This window comes from Macaca fascicularis, chromosome 7 (assembly GCF_037993035.2).
Source record: "Macaca fascicularis isolate 582-1 chromosome 7, T2T-MFA8v1.1".
NCBI lineage: Eukaryota > Metazoa > Chordata > Mammalia > Primates > Cercopithecidae > Macaca > Macaca fascicularis.
In genome coordinates, this window is record NC_088381.1 from 124,785,793 (window position 1) to 124,804,150 (window position 18,358).

General features: G+C 39.2%; 1 long non-coding RNA gene across 3 annotated transcripts in view; it reads left to right on the forward strand.

The window, feature by feature from the left end:
• LOC135971986 (uncharacterized) overlaps positions 1-18,358 on the forward strand; it is a 225,809-nt gene that overhangs the window by 123,148 nt on the left and 84,303 nt on the right. For all 3 annotated transcript variants that reach the window (XR_012415820.1, XR_012415819.1, XR_012415822.1), the window contains exon 4: positions 1,206-1,300. This is a non-coding gene — a long non-coding RNA (uncharacterized lncRNA). The remainder of the gene's footprint in view (positions 1-1,205; positions 1,301-18,358) is intronic.

Here is an 18,358-nt window from a genome sequence, read left to right on the forward strand (position 1 = left end):
CAATCTTTCCATTAAAAATACCAGTTAGAGAGCAACCATGTAAGACAAATTTTTGAGTCATGCAGAGAAAAGTAGTTAATTTTATTTTCAGGTAAATGTTAAGACAGCATTACTAAAACCATTTGCATTCATAATTCATTACAGTTATCAATGGTTGAAAAATTCAAACAACTAAGTATCTTAAATTTTCTCTTTAAGGATCAGAAAACCAGAAATATTTTCCCTACATTCTATATTATATCAGACTTTAGCCAAAATTCTTCATGCTTCTTATGGAAAAAATCATCAACACAAAAATCCCATACTTTTGTCAATTGAAAATATTACAGTTCTATAACAGTGTGACAGAAGGTATTTATTCCTCAGAACATCCATATTATATAAACAAAACATTAGTGAACTCTTGGTTTTTAAATGTTTAGATGCTAAAACTTTTATATTAGACTACTCTGCCTGAAGTTAAAGTTAGCCTTTCATAGGCTAAGTTACTAAAAAAACTCTTTCCAAGAAAGGAAAGAGAAAACTTAATAGAAGAAAATTTAGAGTTATGGTTTAACAACCTGTTTAATATTTTTTTCATTCATTAGAAGAGGCAAACCTATAACTGTTTTTAGCTCTGTCTCAAAGATATCAGCTTTGTGCTCCTCCCCTTTCTGACCCTAGTCTTACTTTCTTTTCCATCACAGACTATTCTCTTCCCTGCTTCCTCCCCACAATTTTCTTCTTGCTTTCCACAATCATTTATTGAATGAGAGCTTAGTATGTGGCAGGTGGGACACTTGGGGATTGAGAGATTAATATGACATGTTTACTGCTTTAGAGGAGCCCCCTGTAGGTACAGGTGTGTCTGGTATGTTTTAATTGTGTATCCTCTCTAATCTACTGGTACTAAGTTCCCGGAGTACTGAGTTGGTAAGAAAGGGTATCAAGATCTATTAGTGATTTCTGTCTATGGCCTGGCCTGTAGACAGAATAGTTAACATACATGTCATGCCTTTGCCAACCCTTAGTCCAAGACAGCCACAGTTTTTTCTAGTTCCATTTTTTTTTCTATTCCAGTCTCTCAAGTTGAGAACTTTAAAAGATGCTTTAACTATCACTCTAGAACATATCACCTTATATTTCCACCAAGTGCCTACCCAATCAATCCCTAAATCATGTTCACCATTACCAATTAATTTCTCTCTCTTTTTTTTTTTTTCTAGGCTACCAAGTCGTGATGGAGAAAAACATGAAACCATTGATTCAGTTCATTGCAAATTCATTCTACCAAACCTGACCTGGCTCTTGTTGCTGCTTGGTAGTCCTTTTATTAATCTCTTGGAGACTCACTGATTAGTTTCCTCCATTGGTTGTCTAAAAGCTTTTTTCATGTTTTTGAAACTCACTGTGTGATCTCCCCTTCCCCTTGCACTCAGAAGATGATCTTGCTTTCTGCTTTACTGAGAAGTTCAAGATTATCTGCAATCTCCTTCAACTTTCCACTCCTATCCTATTTTCTATTTTATCTCTTGCTTCCTCTGCTCTTTTGTTTTAGGGGAAGAAACAACCCCTCCATTTCTAGGTTGAACCTAACTTCTCCAGGACTCTTGTCTGTAAATTGTACTTTCTTTTTGTTCTCTCTTTTTTTTTTTTTTTTTGAGACAGAGTCTCGCTCTGTTGCCCATGCTGGAGTGCAGTGGCATGATCTCAGGTCACTGCAACCTCCGCCTCCTGGGTTAAAGCAATTCTCCTGCCTCAGCCTTCCCAGTAGCTGGGATTACAGGCGCCCGTCATCACTCCCTGCTAAATTTTGGTATTTTTAGTAGAGACAGGTTTTCGGGCTTTCACTGTGTTTGGCCAGGCTGGTCGAATTCCTGACCTCAGGTGATCCGCCCACCCCCACCAGCCTCGGCCTCCCAAAGCGCTGGGATTACAGACGCGAGCCACCGCGCCCAGCTGAATTGTACCTTCTGTTCTGTAAAATACTAAAATCCCTTGTTGTATGTTCTTTAATTTTGAGAAAATAATAAATAAAGCACAGAGAATAATAAGACAAATATGCTTGTTTCCAAAATGCAGAATTGACTGTTAATATTATCAAACGTTGGCTTATCTTTTTTCTAATAAAAAAGGTACAGATAAAGTTGAAGTTCCCTTTGACCTACCTTTGCAGTCCTGTTGCCTACATTCCCTCCCTCAAAGCAACCCTATATAATATCTGTATGTATTGTTTGAGGTCATTAAAGAATACATTTATGTGCCCATATACATAATAATATGTGTGATTGTTCAGTGGGTAATTTAAGAATTTACAAATTTAATATTCACAGCCTATTTTGTGATGTTTCTGTCTTCTATCCATGCTAGTATATGTGGATCTATTTGTAAGTTCTCTGAGGGCAGGGACTCTGTCTTGCTCATTGCTGAATTTCCAGCACCTAGAAGAGCATTTGGCAAGTAAACATTCAATCTTTCCTTCTTTCTTTCCTTCTTCCTTTCCTTCTTCCTCTCCTCTCCTCTCCTCTCCTCTCCTCTCCTCTCCTCTCCTCTCCTCTCCTTTCCTTTCCTTTCCTTTCTTTCTCACTCTCTCTCTCTCTCTCTCTTTCTTTCTTTCTTCTTCTTCTTTTTTTTTTTTTGACAGGGTCTCACTCTGTCTCCCAGGCTGGAGTGCAGTGGCACTATCACTGCTCACTGCAACCTCCTCCTTCCAGGCTCAAGCAATCCTCCCACCTCAGCCTCCTGACAGGCGTGCACCATGTCACCTGGATAATTTTTTGTATTTTTTTTTTTTTTTTTTTGTAGAGACAGGGTTTCAGCATGTTGCCCAGACTGGTCTCAAACTCCTTTGCTCAAGTGATCCTCCTGCCTTGGCCTCCCAAAGTGCTGGGACTATAGATGTGAGCCACTATGCCTGCCAATATATGTATATATTTCTTAAGTGAGTTAATATCGTTCATTTTTAACTGCTGTATAGTAATAAACTGTATGAGTATTCCACATATCACATTTTATTTATTCATTCTCCTACCAGTAGACAATTGGTGCTTTCCTAATTTCCATGCTTCTTATTACAAATAATGTTGTGGAACAGCCTTGTACAAGTCTCCTGTGCCTACGCTTGAGTTGTATCAGAGTTGGAATTGCTGCTTTTCACAAATAAACTTTAAACTAGATTTAGCCAAATTGCTCTTCAAAGTTTCCTGGTTTTAAAACATGTTCAATAATTGCTTTCCACATTCTTTTTTTTTTTTTTTTTTTTTGAGACGGAGTCTCGCTCTGTCGCCCAGGCTGGAGTGCAGTGGCCGGATCTCAGCTCACTGCAAGCTCAGTCTCCCGGGTTTACACCATTCTCCTGACTCAGGCTCCCGAGTAGCCGGGACTACAGGTGCCTGCCACCTCGCCCGGCTACTTTTTTTGTATTTTTTTAGTAGAGGCGGGGTTTCACCGTGTTAGCCAGGATGGTCTCGATCTCCTGACCTCGCGATCTCCTGATGCCCGTCTTGGCCTCCCAAAGTGCTGGGATTACAGGCTTGAGCCACCGACCGGCCTCTCTCCACATTCTTTTTTCCCGTTGAATGTTCTATACCCTGAAGCAACAGTTTTATTCTTTCTATCAGTGTTTTAACTTTTCAAGATGATAATCTATGGCCTTAGAATCTTCACGGCCTTAGGATCTTTCAAGCAAGGCCTGTTGCTTGAAAGAACTAACCTTTGACTTTTAAGTTATATTAGCAAGTCTCCCCTTATAAAGATAATTAATGTATATATACATATGTGTATCTGAGAAAACTATCACTTTGATCATAAATTTAAACAAAATTTGACTATATAATGTTGTTTTAATGTAACTAATTGCAAACTATTTTGTTCTATAACTACTTAAATACATATCTTTATAAATAAACTTTAAGATCTTTGAGGGCATAGGTTGTGTCTTGCTCACCTTCTTATGTCCATAGCACCTAGAACCTAATGAATGGCATATTTATATGGAAAAATAGTAACAATTTATGTTTACAATTTCTTTTCACCTCATAATAAAAAGCATTTTTCAAAAAAAGTCAATTTCAGAAGATCATCCTAAGTGGACGTTCTGTACTTTAGCTGGCAGTCTTCAATCTGCCACACATGTAGCCCTCAGAGGTATGGAAGATGTTTCATGGAGTACTCAGGCATACAAAGTTTTCAGGGAGCCAGTTTGCAGTTGATCCTCAACTTTCACGTTTGGCCTTTCATACATTTATTGATTTTCTTTTTTCTTTTTCTAGCGGTATGATTCCATTCATAGAAAGTACAAAACTATGTAAAACTAATGTATGCTGTTACAAATCAGGATGATGATACCTTTTTGAGAAGTGGTAGTGATGAGAAGGGCTTCTGAGGTGCTGGCAGTGTCTATTTCCTGGCCTAGATGTATTCAACTGTACAAAATTCATCAAGCCGTATATTTGTTACATGAATGTGCATATTAAACTTTGATAATGAGCTTAAAATGGTTTGCTAGCAATCAGAAATAGAAAACTTTAAGTATTACATATCTTTGTTTTATAAGCCATGGGGGAAACTGATACTCTTATACACGACTGGTAGGAATTAAAAATGGTACAGCCTTTATGAAGGGGATTTGGCAAACTGATCAAAATTACGAATTTGTTTAGCATTTACCCCTTGACCCAGGAATCCCAACTGCGGAAATGTATCCTAAAGATATGCTTGCATATGGAACCGATCTATATTTAAGGTGATCCATTGCAGCATTATTTACAATGGCAGAACACTGGAAAGAACCCATATATTCATCAGCAGCTACTTAAACTCTGGTACATCCACACAATAGAATATGATGAAACTGTTAAAAAAGAGGGAAGAAGTGCCGAGCATGGTGGCTCATGCCTGTAATCCCAGCACGTTGGGAGACCAAGGAGGGTGGATCATGAGGTCAAGAAATCGAGACCATCCTGGCCAACATAGTGAAACTCCATCTCTACTAAAAATACAAAAATTAGCCAGGCTTAATGGTGGGCGCCTGTAGTCCCAGCTACTTGGGAGGCTGAAGCAGGAGAATCACGTGAACCTGGGAGGCGGAGCTTGCAGTGAGCCGAGATGGCGCCACTGCACTCCAACAAAGCGAGACTCAGTCTCAAAAAAAAAAAAAAAAAAAAAAGTAGGAAGAAGTTCTATATGTGTTGATGTGGGAAAATCTTTTGGGTATACTGTTAAGGGAAAAAAAAATAAGGTGTAGAACAATGTATATAACATGACCTTTTTATGAGAAAATGTGAAAAACAGTATTTGTTTCATTTTTATAAAGATATTAAATATTTATTTTATAAAGATATAATTGTTTTATTTTTGTAAAGAAATCCTGGAAGGATAGCAAAAATGAATAAATAGATAAATAAATAAAAATCTAACAATAATGGTTCCTTAAAGAGGTAATTGTAGGGTGACCAACCATTCTGTTTTGGCTTGGACCGTCCCAGTTTTTTGGTTGGTTGGTTGTTTTGTTTTGTTTTGTTTCCTTTGAAACAGGGTCTCACTATATTTTCCAGGCTGGAGCGCAGTGAAGCAATTATAGCTCATTGCAGCCTTGAACTCCTAGGCTCAAACAATCCTCCTACCTCAGCCTCCCAAGCAGTTGGGACTATAGGCACCACACCTGACTGTTGTCCCAGTTTTAACACTAAAAGTCCTGTATCCCTGGCAAATCAGGACCGTTGGTCACCATGGCAAAGGAGAGAGACACAGAGATGGGAGTAACATCTGTCAATGTGTACCTTTTTGTATCATTTTTATTTTTGAACCAGGTGAATGTGTTACTACAGAAAGCACTTTCAAGAACATTTTATTACAGAAAAGAGCAAACATATCCAAATAGACAGAATAATCTAATGAACCTCCACATACTAATCACTAGCCCTCAACAATAATCAACTAATGACCAGTCTTGGGAGAGGGGGCGCCCACCTTCACTTATTATAATTATTATTAGTTTTGAGACAGGGTCTCACTCTGGTGCCAAGACTGGAGTGCAGTAGGGTGCTCATAGCTCACTGCAGCCTTGAACTCCTGAACTCAAATGATCCTCCTGCCTCAACCTCCCAAGTAGCTGGGACTATAGGTACCTGCCACCATGCCTGGCTAATTTTAGCCACTTATTATTTGGAAGCAAATCCAAGAATACCATTATCACAATTATACATTAATAATTTTTAAATATTAAACATATTTAGTCAGTATTACATTTCAACAGTTTGTTTATGTGAATGAAGCTACAAGTAAGGCCCACATGTGGGGACCAGGTTTATTAGTCAGGGTTCTACAGAGAAACAGAATCAATAAGGAGTGTGTGTGTGTGTGTGTGTGTGTGTGTGTGCAGAGAGAGAGAGAATTGACTCATAATTATGAGGGCTGGCAAGGTAGGCTGGCAGGATGGAGACCTAGGGAAGACTTGATGTTGCAGCTCAAGTCCAAAGGCAATCTGGAAACAGAATCCCCCCTTCCTTGGAGGACTTCAGTCTTTTCTCTTAAGGTCTTCAACTGATTGGAGGAGGCCCACCCAAATTATGGAGGATAATCTGCTTTACTCAAAGTCTGCTGATTTAAATGTTAACGTCCCTACTAAAAATACAAAAAATTAACCAGGCGAGGTGGCAGGCGCCTGTAGTCCCAGCTACTCAGGAGGCTGAGGCAGGAGAATGGCGGGAACCTGGGAGGCAGAGCTTGCAGTGAGCCGAGATCGAGCCACTGCACTCCAGCCTGGGCAACAGAGCGAGACTCCATCTCAAAAAAATAAAATAAAATAAAATAATAAAGTTACCACTCACAATATGACTACTGTAAAGTGTTTACAGTTCTCTTTTGCTGCTCTTTTCATTCTATTGATGACTGGATATACATGTAAATTCATTTATTTTATGTTACTTTTTATTTATAGGGATTTTTTAATATTTTAATTTTGTATGCCTCCCAAGACTTATCTAGAAAACAATGTATATTCAAAGAAGTCTAGTTTTTATTTCCTTAATTCTATTCTATTCCTTCCCTCCCCTAGTAGATAACCATTTAAATAATTTTATGGTTTATCATTCAATTTTTTAATTAATAAAAGTAGATTACACATGCACACTCACACACAAATGCTTTTTTTTTTTTTGAGATGGAGTCTCGCTTTGTCGCCCAGGCTGGAGTGCAGTGGCCAGATCTCAGCTCACTGCAAGCTCCGCCTCCCAGGTTCACGCCATTCTCCTGCCTCAGCCTCCCGAGTAGCTGGGACTACAGGCGCCCGCCACCTCGCCTGGCTAGTTTTTTTTTGTATTTTTTAGTAGAGATGGGGTTTCACCGTGTCAGCCAGATGGTCTCGATCTCCTGACCTCGTGATCCACCCGTCTCGGCCTCCCAAAGTGCTGGGATTACAGGCTTGCGCCACCGCGCCCGGCCACAAATGCTTTTAACAAACATACTATACTTTCTCTACTTGAATATTATATATATTCAAATTTATATTTATATTCACTATACATTCAAATAAACTCAAATAAATATAAATGTAAATGTATACTTTTCTTGACTTACCTTAAAAAAATACCCGGGAGATGAATCAATGAGAATGGGAGTATGCAAAGACAGATATTCCTTATTCCTTTCCACAGGACTTCATTAGATAGAGAGGGGGTTTCGTGCTGGTTGCCCAGGTTAGTTAGTGATATCTCTTTTTTTTTTTAAAGACAGAGTCTCGCTTTGTCACCCAGGCTGGAGTATAGTGGTGCAATCTCGGCTCACTGCAACCTCCGCCTCCTGGGTTCAAGCTATTCTCCTGCTTCAGTCTCCCGAGTAGCTGTGACTACAGGTGAGCACCATCAGGCCGAGCTAATTTTTGTATTTTTAGTAGAGATGGGGTTTCACCATGTTGGCCAGGCTGGTCTCAAACTCCTGACCTCAGGTGATCCACCTGCCTTGGCCTCTCAAAGTGCTGGGATTACAGGCATGGGCCACAGCACCCAGCCATGATATCTCCTAAGAAGTTACTGGCCAGGTGTGGTGGCTCACGCCTGTAGTCCCAGTACTTTGGAGGCTGAGGCAGACAGATCACCTGAGTCAAGAAATTACTCAAGCAGGAGTAAGAGGCTTACGCAGTAAGGTAGCTGCTAAGTACACATGGCTATTTAAATTCAATCTTAATGAAAATAAAATAAAAAATTTAGTTTCTCAGTCACATTAACCAAGTATCAAGTACCCAACAGTCACAGGTGACAAGTGGCTACTATATTAAAGAGTATACATTATAGAACATTTCTGTCATTGCCGAAAGTTCTGTTGGGCAGAGCGAATCTAGAAGCCATAAATATCTCTGAAAGAAGCAACACAACTCTTTGACTTTCATGATGCTCCTGATGAAACTTGATGATGGTATGATGATGAAAGTTATAATAATAATAAAAAGCTAGTGCCATTTGTCTTTTACAATACACCAGGTATGGTATTAATCTCCTTTCATAAACATCTCATTTCTTCTCTCATCAACACTGTGCCATATGTATTATTTATTCTCATTTTACAATTGAGGAAATTGAAGATTCGCAGTGTTCAAGGTCACATAATTAGTATATACCAGAGCTGGGTTCAACACAAGTCTGTCTTACTCCAAAGCTCATGCTTTAAATCACTCCGCCATACACCCTCTCTTATTAAACATCAGAGATGACATAAATTATGGAAGATGAAGTTATGGATGAAAAATAAAACCTCTCCCGTCTGTGACTGTTTTCAGCTAAAACAGCCTGAGATGAGGCAACTCAAACCTTGCTTTTTGAGTATAAGGGAATATCTTAAAAGTAATACTGATATAAAAGAAGAATGCAGTTTCATTTTTTATTTTTATTTATTTATTTTTTAGAGATAAAGTCTTGCTCTGTCACCCAGGCTGGAGTGCAGTGGCTTAATCATAGCTCACTGCAGCCTCAAACTCTTGGGCTCAAGTGATTCTCCTGCCTCAGCCTCTGGAGTAGCTGGGACTAGAGGCACATACCGCCAAATCTGGCTAATTTTGTGTTGTTTTTTTCCGGAGATGAAGTTTTGTTCTGTTGTCCAGGCTGGTCTTGAACTCCGGGGCTCAAGCGATTCTCCCACCTAGGCCTTATGAAGTGCTGCAATTACAGATGGGAGCCATCACATCCTACCCAATTTCATTTTTTAAAAGGCTCTAAACTTGTGATGAAAATGCAGCTGGCCTGAGCCATCCCTTATTTGCAGTGTTATCTATTAACATTAGACTATATAGCATAGCGATTAATGACTTGTGTTCTCGTGTTAGGGCTCCCTTTGCCATACTCAAATTTTGTGATCTCCAACAAATTCTTTACCAGACAAATGCATTATCTATAAAGTGGGAATAAGAGTGATACTTACCACACTGTACACCCAAAGAGCTTTTGAAAAATAATCTCCAGACCAATTAAATCAGAATCTCTGCAGAGAAGGCCCAATATCAATATTTGTTTTAAAAAAGGATACCTAGATGATTTTAGTGTGCATTTAGCATTGACAGTAACTTACCCTGATGGTGTTTGAGGTTACTTCCGACTCTCAGAATCTCTGATAGAAGCCCTTGGGCACAAAATCCTTCAGCCTCTGGTTTCCTACCTACAAATGTTTCTTCATGGGTAACTACTTTTCTGAAGATGAGGACTCATTTTCCTTACAAAGCTGAAGGCTTCTACTCACACTTGTGTCCTGCCTTATTGAAGATCCAGTTCTATCAATTACCTCTGTCTGTAAGTCTTCATTCGTCTTTTCTAGGGCTTCCTTTTCCCAGCAAATAAATGTATTCAAGCTCACACACACACACACACACACACACACACACACCACCTTTCTTGAACCTGTGTCTCCCTGACTACTGACAGATGAAGTATTGATACATGCTACAGTTCATTGTTCAGCTTCAAGAAAAAGCTATCTTCATCTGCTGTCTTCACATCCCAGGTCTGATTTAGTCTCCAACTTACTGCAGCCTGGCACTGCTCCTGTCTCCCTGACACTGCCCTCAGTGTTGTCATTAAGACCCCCCTCTTTATCGTCCTCATCTAACAAGACACTGCTAACCTCACATTCTCTCGTTTAAAAAATAGCGTAACATTCATGACATAAAATTTGCCATGTAAACATTTTAAAATGTGCAATCCGGCAGTGTTAAACACATTCACAATATTGTACAACAATCACCCTATCTAGTTCCAGGACTTTTTCATTACCACAAACGGAAACCCTGTACCCATTCTGCAGTCAGTCCTTACTCCCCATTCTCCACCAGCCTCTGACAACCACTAAGCTCTAGGGGTCTGCCTATCCTGTCTATTGTCTGTAATACAATATGTGGCCTTTTGTGTCTGACTTCTTTTACTTAGCATAATGGTTTCAAGGTTCACCCATTTTATAGCATGTATTAGTATTTCATCCTTTTTATGGCTGAATAATATTCCATTGTATAGATATGCTATATTTTGTTTATCCATTCATTTGTCGATGGACATTTGGGCTGTTTTCACCTTTTGGCTATTGTGAATAGAGCTGCTGTGAACATTTATGTACAAATTTTTGTCTGAACACCTGTTTTCCATTCTTATGGGTGTATACCCAGGAGTAGAATTGCTGGGTCATAGGGTAATTTTATGTTGAACTTACCAGGGGAGCTGCTAAATCAGTTTCCACAGCAGCTGCACCATTTTACATTCCCACTAGCCATGAATGAAGGCTCCAGTTCCTCTACATCTTTGTTTCTTTCTCAACACTTACTATTATTTTTTTCTTTCTTACTTATGGGCACCCTTAGTGGGCTTAAAGTGGTATCTTACTGTGTTTTGATCTGTATTTTCCTAATGTCTAATGATGCTGAGCATTTTTTCATATGGTTGTTGGCCAATCGTGTCTCTTCTTTGGGGAAATGTCTATTCAAGTCATTTGCCTATTATTTAATTGGTTTTTTTGTATTTTTGTTGTTGAGTTTCTCATTCTTCTTTAAAATCTGTTATTAATATTTTTTATATTACAAAAGAAATATGTGCTTGGTAAAAAATGTGAAGCAATCAAGGGCATAAATAAAATCTTCATCCTCCCTGGTTTTTTCATTACGGCACGATTTCTTGCCTTTCTTCCTACTTCTCTGAGCAGACTTCATCCGACTTTTCTTTGTATAGTCTTTGTCCTCTTCCTGATCTTCACTTGTTTTTCCTTTCAGCTTTCATTTTAAGAACATGGGGTACATGTGCAGGTTTGTTACATGAGTAAATTGCATGTTGCAGTGGTTTGGTATACAAATTATTTCCACGCAGATAGTGAGCATAGTACCTGATAGGTAGTTTTTTGATCCTCCCCGTCTTCTTGCCCTCTACCACACAAGAAGGCCCCAGTGTCTCTTGTTCCCTTATTTGTGTTCATGTGTACTCGATGTTTGGCTCTCACTTATGTGTGAGAAAAGATGGCATTTGGTTTTCTGGTCCTGCGTTAATTCTCATAGGATAATGGCCTCCAGCTTCATCCAGGTTGCTGCAAAGGACATGATTTTTTTAAATGACTGCGTAGTATTCGTGGTGTCTATGTATCATGTTTAAAAATTTTCAGTTTAAAAAATCCCATTTAAAAAAATCCACTGCGGATGGGCATCTAGGTTCATTCCATGTCTTTGCAATTGTAAATACTACTGCAATGAACATATGTGTGTATGTGTTCTTATGGCAGAGCAATTTATGTTCTTACAGGTATATATCCAGTAATAGGATTGCTGGGTGGAATAGTAGTTCTAGTTTAAGTTCTTTGAGAAATCTCCAAACTGCTTTCCACAGTGGCTGAACTTACATTCCCACCAGCAGTGTTTAAGTGTTCTCTTTTCTCCACAACAGGCCAACATCTGTTGTTTTTTGACGTTTTAACAATAGCTATCCTGTCTGGTGTTAGATGGTATCTCATTGTGGTTTTGATTTGCATTTTTCTAAGGATTAGTGATGTTGAGCATTTTTTCATATGCTTGTTGGCCATGTGTATGTCTTCTTTTGAGAAGTGTCTGTTTATGTCCATTGCCCATTTTTAAATGGGGTTTTCTGTTTTTTGCTTGTTGATTTGTTTAAATTCCTTACATGTTCTAGATATTAGACCTTTGTCTAACACATAGTTTGCAAATATTTTCTCCCCTTCTGCAGATTGTCTGTTTACTTTGTTGACAGTTTCTTTTGCTGTATAATAGCTCTTTAGTTTAATTAGGTTCCATTCATTAGTTTTTGTTTTTGTTTCAATTGCTTTTGGAGTCTTTGTTGAAAAACCTGTGTCAGGGCCTATGTCCAGAATGGTATCCCCTAGGTTTTCTTCTAGGGTTGTTTTTTTTTTGAGACGGAGTCTCACTCTGTGACCCAGGCTGGAGTGCTGTGGTGCGATCTCGGCTCACTGCGACCTCCACCTCCCAGGTTCAAGCGATTCTCCTGCCTCAGCCTTCCGAGTAGCTGGGATTACAGGCGCCTGCCACCACGCCCGGCTAATTTCTGTATTTTTAGTAGAGATGAGGTTTCACCACGTTGGCCAGGATGGTCTTGATCTCTTGACCTCATGATCTGCCCGCCTCGGCCTCCCAAAGTGCTGGGATTACAGGCATGAGCCACTGTGCCTGGCCTCTTCTAGGGTTTTTATAGTTTTAGGTTTTACATTTAAGTATTTAATCCATCTTGAGTTTGTTTTTATTTTTATTATTTAAAAAATTATTCCAACTTTCATTATAACTTCAAGGGTACATGTACAAGATGTGCAGATTTGGTGCACAGGTAAACAGGTACCATGTTGGTTTCCTACACAGGTCATCCCATCAGCTAGATATTCAGCCCAGGATACATTAGCTGTTCTTCCTGATGCTCCCTTCCCCTTCACCTTGAAAGACCCCACTGTGTATTGTTCCCCACCATGTGTCCAAGTGTTCTCATCATTCAGCTCCCACTTATAAGTGAGAATATGTGGTGTCTGGTTTTCTGTTACTGCATTAGTTTGCTGAGGATAAAGGCTTCCAGCTCCATCCATGTCCCTGCAAAGGACATAATCTCATTCATTTTTATGGCTGCATAGTATTCATGTGGTGTATATGTACCACATTTTCTTTTCTTTTCTTTTCTTTTTTGTTTTTGAGATGGAGTTTCGCTTTTTGCCCAGGCTGGAGTGCAATGGCGCGATGTCAGCTCACAGCAACCTCCGCCTCCCAGGTTTAAGCAATTCTCCTGCCTCAGCCTCCCAAGTAGCTGGGATTACAGGTGCCTGCCACCACACCCAGCTAATTTTTTGTATTTTTAGTAGAGACAGGGCTTCACCATGTTGGCCAGGATGGTCTCAATCTCTTGACCTCGTGATCCACCCTCCTCGGCCTCTCAAAGTGCTGGGATTACAGGCATGAGCCGCTGCGCCCAGCCTAACCACATTTTCTTTATCCAGTCTATCATTGATGGGCATTTAGGCTGATTCCATGTCTTTGCTATTGTGAATAGTGCTGCTATTGTGAATAGTGCTATTGTGAATAAACACATGTATGCATGTATCTTTATAATAGAATGATTTATATTCTTTTGGGTATATATACAGTAATGGGATTGCTGGGTCAAATGGTATTTGAGTTTATTTTTGTATATGGTGAAAGAAAGGGGTCAAGTTTCAATCTTCTGCATATGGCAAGCCAGTTATCTCAGCACCATTTATGAACGGGGAGTCCTTTGTCCATTGCTTGTTATTGTTGACTTTTTTAGAGATCAGATGGCTGTAGATGTGTGGCTTTATTTCTGGGTTCTCTGCTCTGTTCCATTGGTCTATGTGTCTGTATTTGTATCAGTACCATGATGTTTTAGTTACTGTAGCTTTGTTGTATTGTTTGAAGTTAGGTAGGGTGATGCCTCTGGCTTTGTTCTTTGTGCTTAGGATTGTTTTGGCTAGTCAGACTCTTTTTTGGTTCCATATGAATTTCAGTATAGCTTTTTCTAATTTTGTGAAAAATGTTCTTGGTAGTTTGATAGGAGTAGCATTGAGTCTGTAAATTGGTTTGGGCACTATGGCGATTTTAGCAATATTGATTCTTCCTATCCACAAACATGGAACATTTTCCCATTTGTTTGTGTTGTCTCTGATTTCCTTCAGAAGTGTTTTGTGATTCTCTTTGTAGAGATCTTTCACCTTCCTCATGGGCTGTATTCCTAGGTGTCTTATTCTTTTTACGGCTGTTATGAGTGAGATTGCATTCTTGATTTGGCTCTCAGCTTGGACCTTTTTGGTGTATAGATATGCTACTGATTCTTGTATGTTGATTTTGTATCCTGAAGCTTTGCTGAAGTTGTTTATCATATCTGGGAGCCTTTGGCCAGAGACTATGGGGTTTTCTAGGTATAGAATGCTGTAATCTGCAAAGAGAGATAGTTTGGCTTCCTCTCTTCCTGTTTAGATACCTTTTATTTCTCTCTCTTGCCTGATTGCTCTGGCTGTCTTCCTGACCTTTAAATGATGGAGTTCTCTAAGATTCTATGTTCAATCCTCTTCATGTCTTACTGTAAACATTCCCTCTGGCATCCACATTCAAAGATTCAATAATATCTCTAGCTCCGACTTATTTTTGAGTCTAGAAAGAAGAGTCTCGCCTATCGGACAACTCCACTTGGATATCTCAAAAGGATCTCAAGCTGAAAATGTCCCCAAATTACTACCTACCTCTCAAAACTCACTGTTTTTTCCATTTTTCTTATTACAATGAGTGATACTACATTCCATCTACTCCACTGCCCAAGCAAAATCCTGAGGGTTATTTAAAGATTTTTTTCTCTTTTCTTTCTACTCATATCTAATCAATCAGTAGCTACTGTCAATTCTATTTCCTAAATATACCTTACATCTTTCTCCTCTATTCTAGCCCTGCTATCTCTGTACATTAGAATGGTTCAGATTTTTCAGAATCCCTTGGCTGGAATATTGCAGTAGCTTAATGACTATTTTTTCTGCTTCTAAGATGTTCTCTCCCAGTTTATTTTGTACATTTTCTAATCAAAGATGATCATGTTACATGAAATTTATCAATGACTCTCTATGGCCTATGGAATAAAAACTACATTCTTAAGCACGGCATAAAATGAATTTCTGTGATTGGTCTACAGTTTCCTGATGATACCTCATCTTCTATCACTACTCTCATATTTTATTTTCCAACAATAATGAACTACTAGTGTTTCCTTATGTAGGCAAATTGTACCATACCTCCATGTCTTGACATGTGATTTTTCTCTCTGCTTGGCACAGCACTCCTCTTTCCTTCTCTTTGTTCTTATTCATTCTTCAAGTTCCATCTCAAAAGCTACCTTCTCTATGAAGTCTTCCCACACTTCATCATAGAACCTTAATTCCCCTTTTATATCCCCCTCATATATTGCACATGCCTATAATACAGAGATTAGCTAATTGTTATTAACTTATTTAAATGAATGAATAAATAATCTTCTCAGAGCTATCCCCGACATCAGGGCATTTTGATAACTACAAATGTGCTATTTTCATGAAACTGTGAGATCCTTCTGGACAGGAACTATGTTGGCCTAGAGCCAGATATACAGCATGTTGACAAATAAACAAGCACTCAATATATGTGTATTAAATGTTGAGTGTACTCCCATATTGATCCTCCTATTAGTGCAAATGGCACTATGGTTATGCAGAATCGCAAAAAAAAAAAAAAAAAAAAAAAAGTGAAGAATGTTAGCTGATGGTTATATGCAAATTCTTCACTACCAGAAAATAGCATGTTTGTCTATCATCATGAGAACAACACCTAAAACGACATAGAAAAACAATACAAGTCATTAGTCTCCCATCTTTCGTAAGCAAACGCTAAGTATTAAATTACCTTTCCAGGAACAGATTTTTTCTTTATCATAAGTGATCACGTATATATTTTGAAAACATTGGTCAAAACTTTTATACTATTTATCTTACAAGAACTTTAGGCATTAATCTTCTCAGAGCTATCGCCTACGCCAGGGCATTTTGGTAACTACAAATAGCTGTTTTAAAACTTCAAATCAAAACATTTTTATAGTAGCAGGTTCCTTAAGGAAATATGCAATGAATTTTCTTTACTTATTTGAGGGCTACATTTGGCGTAGGCTGACCCAAAAGCATAATGCCTTTACATTATAAACATGAGTTACTGCATCTTATTTGACTTTAATGTCATTGTCTCTTGTTTGTGAGCTGTCTTTCTCGATCATGCTAATGGTTAATGGATAAAGTTATTTGGGAAAGAGATTTCATGCTACTCTGAGAAAATGTCAGAGTTGAAAAATCAGCTAGAAGTAAAGACAATAATACCCTAAGTCTAAAAATCTGGTCATTCTATCACACTGTTAGTGTCTGCACTTACTGGTTCTTCAAGACTCTGAAAAGGGAGGGAGAAAACTAAGCTGCCTTCTTAGCTCTCACAGGTGGTGTGAGGATTAGGGAGATAAGAGTTAGACTGTAGAGCTCACCAGTAAACAGACTGGAGTTTCTCTCCTTTAATAGCTAATGCAGGATGTTTTGGTGAAACCAGCAAATTTGTTACCAGACAGCTCAAACTTTGTCCTCTGATGCATCTTGGAGGCCACAGAGAAGTAGGAGTAATTCTCCTTAAAGCAGACCTAAATCGTGGTCATGAGTTTTACACTTGTTTCCATGATATTGGTGAAGGAAAAATAACTTTTTTTTCTCATATTAAATGAATCCCCCTATTGGGATCCATTTGAAGAGAAAGAGTGAAAAACATGAGAGAGAAGAGAGAGAAGAAAAAAGAGTAAAGGGTATTTGATGGAGGCAAAGAAGAATGAGAGGAGGTAGAGGAAGAAGAAATGGAAAGAGGAAAAGGGCAGAGAAAGAAAGAAGAAAAAGAGTGTGTGTGTGTGTGTGTGTGTGTGTGTGTGTGTGTGTGTGCATGCGCATGCGCAGGGTGGGTCTCAAAGGAAAGAGGAAGAGGAAAAAGAGAAAGATAATAGGAAATATTGACTAGATTCTCTAGCAGCTCTCACTTGCTTAAAATTAGTGGAAACAAATGACAGTCCTCTCCCTAGACTTCTCTCAAGTTATTTTCCCTTGAGCACGAGATAAAATGTCAACATTCTACTGGGAAATTTAGTACTTAAGACTGTAAATACTGTTACTTGGGTTCCACTTATTCACAAGGATTTCACCATTTTAGAATAAAAATAATTTTATTTAAAAATGCTGACTCTGTTAGACCATAACACCTTTCCTCTGAGCAGAACAAATACCAAAGCAAAGCTCATTTTTATTGTCAGAGTATGATGCCATTTCCAGAAGAGATGGAAGAAGTCCATGCTGTGTTCTTTTCTCCTACTAATATGAGCGAGTGATCTTACCCACCTGACTAGGTAGGCTTCACAGACTGAGGCTGACCAAGACTGTAGATTCAACATTCAGTAGATGTCTTGCCAGCATCTATTTCCTGCTTCCCTCTTCCCAGCAGTCCCTAGTTTTCTTTTGGGGATCAACATAATTTTGTGGAAGCTGACCTTACTGCCTCCCATTTACGGGTAGAATAGATGACGTAGGCCAAGCCAATTATCACATCTCATCCTCTTGACTACAGCGATAGAATCAAGGGTAGATGTGTGAAGGGAGCAGACCAGTAATTATAAGGGTTTTTCTGGGAATGCTGAAACAAAGTAACTCTCTCTGCCACACACACAAAAAGAAAGTATATGAATCCAGGAGCTGTGAGCAGCCATCTTGGGAGTAGGAGTGGAGCCAACTTTAGGATGAAGCTGACGCAAAGAGATGGAAGAACAAGGTTTTTGGGATATCCTTGAGACATTGGATGAAGCCTCAGATAAAGTACCTTTATCTCTGGGTTTTTCAGTTATGTGAGCGAATAAATTTTCTTTATCGTACTTTCAATCTGGGTGTAACTTAAATGTTTTCCTTCCAGTAAATGGCTTGTGCTGCCAGAAAGAGCCATTAAGATGCTTTGTGGGCCGGGCGCGGTGGCTCAAGCCTGTAATCCCAGCACTTTGGGAGGCTGAGACGGGTGGATCACGAGGTCAGGAGATCGAGACCATCTTGGCTAACACGGTGAAACCCCGTCTCTACTAAAAAATACAAAAAACTAGCCGGGCGAGGTGGCGGGCGCCTGTAGTCCCAGCTACTTGGGAGGCTGAGGCAGGAGAATGGCGTAAACCCGGGAGGCAGAGCTTGCAGTGAGCTGAGATCCAGCCACTGCACTCCAGCCTGGGCGGCAGAGCCAGACTCCGTTTCAAAAAAAAAAAAAAGATGCTTTGTGTTGGCCGAGTGCAGTGGCTCACGCCTGTAATCCCAGCACTTTGAGAGG